Below are 6000 nucleotides of genomic sequence, written 5' to 3'. Positions count from 1 at the left end.
ACATGGCTACAACTTCAGGTAAGTCAGAGGAAAAATCAAATTAAAGTTCCTGAATAATAGTATTCATGGATTACATCAGCTTCATTCAGAAATATTTGGGAAAAAAATGTCACAACTGCAAACCACAATTCAAAGGAACGACGAGAGGAGCATACGAATACTCTTCTACAGATTTCTCATCACAATTTTTGCTGGTGGGCAGATTTATAGCAAAATGCTTCAGTAAAGGAAAAGAATCAGTATGGATACAAGTATTCCACATGAAGAAGGTTCGCTCATCAAAATATGTGAAAAAATTACTTTTATAACACAACACAAAAACTTGAGAGTCTAGGATGGGTAATTATTATGTCGTTCATGATATATGTAATGCATATAAACTGGAAAAAATATACAAACAGTACTAAAGAAACTGAAATGGCCTTCAAACGCCGTTAGAAACGAGAATAACGCAGTAATTTGAAATTTTCATTTACTTATGGTTGGAAAACTGCGAAGTTCAGGGGAAGTTGCGACGGAGTTCACGAATTACTAACAAACTCAGATTTGAAACCTGGCATAAGATCCGTCGATGTCTTTGGTATAAGGTATTTATTGAAACTAAGGAAGACTTAATGTCAATCAAATGTGAGTGATATCTAAACTTAACAAGTTTCGAGTATCATGAAAATATAAACAATCAGCTGACGTAACGAAAGCTAAGAGAAAGCACAAACAGCTTCCAATTCAATTCCATGATATTAATACATTATCTTCGTTTAATAGAACATTCTTGGCTTTTGTTTATCAGCTGACATGATTAAAAGAACTCCATAGAACAAGCAAATAAAAGCTTTTTAAAGGATATAAGAACATGAAGAAAATACAACTATATTTTGAATGAATTACGTCCACATCTTTTCCTCGTAATCTTCTCAGGCAAGATAGCCCTGCTAGGAAGGCGAAAAAATACAGGCTAACATTCAGAACCGGTATGAATAGGCCATCAATAGCACGCAACACTTTCGCACAGTTTTTTTTGTTTCACATCCTCATTTTATACATCATTTCAGAGAGAGAGAGAGAGAGAGAGAGAGAGAGAGAGAGAGAGAGAGAGAGAGAGAGAGCAGCTTTGGGTGAAAATGGTTTGCTAACAAATAATTCCATCTGTTAAATCTGTAACATTTTTGGTTTACTTAGATTAACGCAGCGTGTATGAGTGCATACATATGCGTCTTTTGTAATCGTGTGCGTAAACGGGATGCTTGTTTTCATGCCAGTCACTGCCCAAGTGACATGGTATCTCTCTCTCTCTCTCTCTCTCTCTCTCTCTCTCCTCTCTCTCTCTCTCATATATGTATATATATATATATATATATATATATTATATACATATATATATATATATATATATATAATATATATATATATATATATATATATGATATATATATATATATATATAATATATATACATGCATACGCATATGTTGTTATTATTGCAAACAGCTGGGACTTGTGACCTGAACTCGAAACTCAGATACACTTATTACAATCCATGATCCACTCCCTGAGCACTTATTTAAGCAAACCTGATTTACTTTGTTATATATTCATAACCTGAAGGTGTTGGGACGCTAATTTTTAATAAATAAAGAATGATCTTCGAAGCAGACATCATCGTTGTCCTTTCCACCATTATTACTGATAATTCGAAATTATCAACTAAAATGACTTCATGGGCAACCGCCGTGCTCACTGTCAGCACAAGTTCTGGCGAGAGTCCCTCACATATATAACTGCAACTTTAAAACGCGGAAAGGTTATGCATCTGCCAACACTTCCATCCAAGAAGCAAATGTCCAGCTGAAGCTGAAAACAAGGTGCAATATCAACGCCCTTTTCTCTTCGGAACGTCGGCTTCCCCAATCTGAGAACTCGCATTTGTGCCACAAAGGTGAATTGATGGTTGGATTATGCAGAAGAGGCCATCGCCGGATTTTCCAACCAGAGTAATGTTAGTTCAAATGGGATGTATTTGTCAGGTGCAAGGACCTAAACAAGGGACACCGTAAGAACGAACCACGTTTCAACACTGCCCGCCAAGAATAAGGCGGTTTACTTATATAAGTTGAGATGCTCGGCCATCGGTTATTGAAAACGATCACTGTTGCATATGTCATGAGAGAGAGAGAGAGAGAGAGAGAGATTCATAAAATCATATCAATCACTTTGACAAAGGTTTAAAATAGAAGCGAAAATGTTATTCGCCATAATATATATATATCATATATATATATATATATAATATCATATATATATATATATATATATATATATATATATAGAGCGCCATTCTTTTGTTGATAACCACCAAAACCAATCAACATGATAAAAATGGGGAAATAAAAAAATGTAATTCACAGCATTTCGCTGTACCAAGGTTCCTGAAAGTCGTTGTAAAAAAAAATGCATCGCATTTTGCCTTATCTAATACCTACGAAATTTAAGTTTTTACTCCAAGTTAAACATAAGGTTGAATTAACCTCAATTATATACTGTTACAAGAAGGCTCGAAAGCTATTATTCTAAGTTCGCTTATTTTGATGGAAAAGATTTCGAGTTCATAATCTGAATGTTGTTGTTGTTGTAAGAACTCTATGAAGAGCAAAGAGGTATAAATTTTATGCCTACCGATAACCGTCATCACTTCATATGCATTCACGCATTTAAGATTCCTTGATTAAGGTGGTCCCTCAAATATGTGTAGGAACTACATGTCATCCAATGAGCAAATTTCGAGTAATAATAGTGGTAGCAGTAGTAATGTTAATAATTTCCCTTATTACCTCTCTCTACGAGATGATTCAATTTAGTTATCCGTTAGTTTGTTTGTTTGTTTGTATGGTGTTTTTACGTTGCATGGAACCAGTGGTTATTCAGCAAAGGGACCAACGGCTTTACGTGACTTCCGAACCACGTCGAGAGTGAACTTCTATCACCAGAAATACACATCTCTCACTCTTCAATGGAATGGCCGAGAATCGAATCCGCGACCACCGAGGTGAGAAGGAAACACCAAACCAACCACGCCACTGAGGCGCTAATTTAGTTATCCGTAAACACGCACTGGTTTGAAATTGGAACGCTTATAAAATCTAATATCGTCGTTAATTACGAACAAATGTTCGAAACGTATCATTAACCTGAGCAGCGCGTAAACACGCCAACGAGAAGTCCACCATTTATAACGATAAAACATGAGACCGGCAACTCAGCAAGCTCCAGAAGAACGCATCGCACTATTGTAAAGGTCGTACTCATCGGTATAACTATTCATCTCCATTACCATTCGCTTCATCACCATTTGGTTCTGTACAGAAGTTATCCCAAAACGGCAATGTATTATTTTGATTAATTCTAAGTCGTCTTGTGATACGATACTGACATAGACCAGCATTAAATTTAGCATTTATATGTCGTTAACTTTTATTTTTTCACAATCATCATTCTATATTCAACTTAATGATGACGATATAAATTTGAATCAAGCTTAAAACCTTATCACGCTATGTATTGTGAAAGAACTCTTTGTTCCTTAATTTCTCTCTCCAGTTAGTGTCAATTCTAACTTTATTTAAAATGGACTAGCTAGAGAACTCGATCTGCACTTAGCGAAACTTGACACATTAACTCAATTACTATTTTGGAAACGGCGTTTTTAAATTTTTTGCCTCTTGTTGGCTACCCTAAGAAAATTCTCAAAGGTTCTCCGGTTTTGATATCTCGATCATTTCAATTTAACTGGATGGTTTACTGTGAAGGTTTCGCAGCCTTTCAGACTAACGGATTTGGGTCAATCAGAGCGGTCATTTACTAAGCATTAAGGAGGTTGAAAGTGCATATTCTGCACCATCAGCTATTGAAACAATCACGGAGGAATTCACGTGAGTCTTGAGACTTCACAAGGAAGCCAAAGGGGAAGATCAAATGTTCCGAGCAAGTCAATTTGACAGTGGCACAGGAGTCCCAGCAGTAGGAGTAATGAAGAGATTTTTTATGTTGTAATAGTATTTCACTTGGAATGTTGACGCAAGTTTCAGTAAGCAACGTGGTTCATACGTTAATGCTATAAATTCTGGTTTATACGCAAAAATCCTCCTTTATGTAAAGATGTAGCGATAATGATTATAAAACGCCCACCCTAGGTACGGGAACAAAATACCTAAATTTTTCCTCCGAATTACTGCTGGGTTTAAAGAACACAAATTTCATTTGCTGGTATTTGCAACTTTATGCCAACCCATTTTTATTAGGATACAGGAGATTATTAATCTTTGGAAAAATTACAGCATCCAAAATACGGGCATCTGTGTATTCTGTTTATGGGTAATGCTTTAATATTAACGTAAAATTTTAACTCCAACTTCAACTAAATATTGATAGCCAAAATGAGAGAGAGAGAGAGAGAGAGAGAGAGAGAGAGAGAGAGAGAGAGAGAGAGAGAGAGAGAGAGAGAGAGAGAGAGAGAGAGAGAGCGTAAATGATGTGACAACGATAAATCACGACGGTAAATCCTCAATGATGCATGGACACCGCTTTGGATAGGTTTGCAGATGAGGAAATCTATTTACTTCCTTGAAAGACAATTCTTTTATGAGGATGTTTTCAGGAACAGCTAAAAAATTGTGGTACGGTGAAGACTTGAATGGGATGAAACACACACACACAACCGGGCAATTTTTGGAGCTAACGGCCACAACAAATGCTTTCATTACGTTGAACGTTTACTCATGATTCAGGACTTGAATGAATAAATGACTCCATCGAACACTACTTTTCATGGTGTGGCTACACCATCAACGCCTGAACCGTTCTTGACTCTCTCTCTCTCTCTCTCTCTCTCTCTCTCTCTCTCTCTCTCTCTCTCTCTCTCTCTCTCAAAGAATTTGGTTGTGGCACTTGATTCCGGTACGTTTGTTTACTAATGATATAGATCTCTTCACAATGGAGTCTTCGCTAGGTGGTCAGTTCTTGTTAATAGCTAACCACACATTTGTTTTGCAAATTACCTTTCCTTAGGAAATAAAAAATAATGTTATACAAATTTTTGCCATACGACGTCATTAAAAGTTAATGGAGCAAAAGTTCGGGCCTCCCTAAAAATTCTGAGAGAGATCATGACAGAAAAATGCGTTCAGTGATTATTGAAGTATTCTAAGATTCCCTCGTTGTTTTATGTCAAAATATTTCTATTTATCCATTTTATTTAGCAACACCCCCACAGGTAAAGATGTATTAAGGGAATAACAGATCATAAGGTTTATAAGGCCTACACTGAAGACGATGACTAGCTACAAAAGATAAAAAGAAAAAATTCCATATTTTCGAAATTTATTTTCTGACGTGAACACCTGATGTATGAATGTGAAATGTAATCATAGAGCCACAGTATATTTTTTATGCTACTTCGGTGCACAACATCTGCAAAAGGAGAGAGACAGACAGGCCTCCAAAATCCCAGGGTTGTAAAAATCGCAAGCGAGGTGAATTCCATCTGCAATTTACAGATGCCTCCTTTTTCCAATTCTTCCGAGACTCATAAATGCGTGGCGTAGTCCACAAGAAGGCGAAAATTCATCCAAGATCAATATATATATATATATATATATATATATATATATATAATATATATATATATATATATATATATATATATATGTGTGTGTGTGTGTGTGTGAGGCAATTTCTGTCTGTTTGTCTGTGTTTGTTTGTTCGCTATGCACGCCCAGACTATGAAAGCTATGGTTACCAATTTTTACAATAGACTCCCCTCCCTCAAGAAACGATTTAGTCAAAATCCGAAAATTCGGGGGCGACGGTCTAAAGGAGTCGTAACCCCTCTTTTTTCGTACTTCCACATTTTCTACAGGTTTCCCAGTTGACAGATTGGGCTAATAAATTTTTACCACAGACTCCCCTCCCTCAAGAAACGATTTAGTCAAAATCCGAAATTCGGGG

At 36.3% G+C, this 6000-nt stretch overlaps 1 protein-coding gene across 16 annotated transcripts in view; it reads right to left on the bottom strand.

The window, feature by feature from the left end:
• Positions 1-6000, bottom strand: part of LOC135216344 (eye-specific diacylglycerol kinase-like) — an 818192-nt gene that overhangs the window by 93718 nt on the left and 718474 nt on the right. The window lies entirely within an intron of this gene.

The sequence above is a fragment of the Macrobrachium nipponense genome, chromosome 6 (genome assembly GCF_015104395.2).
Source record: "Macrobrachium nipponense isolate FS-2020 chromosome 6, ASM1510439v2, whole genome shotgun sequence".
NCBI lineage: Eukaryota > Metazoa > Arthropoda > Malacostraca > Decapoda > Palaemonidae > Macrobrachium > Macrobrachium nipponense.
The sequence above is the reverse complement of the archived record's forward strand: the minus strand, read 5'-3'. Positions and strand labels throughout refer to the sequence as shown.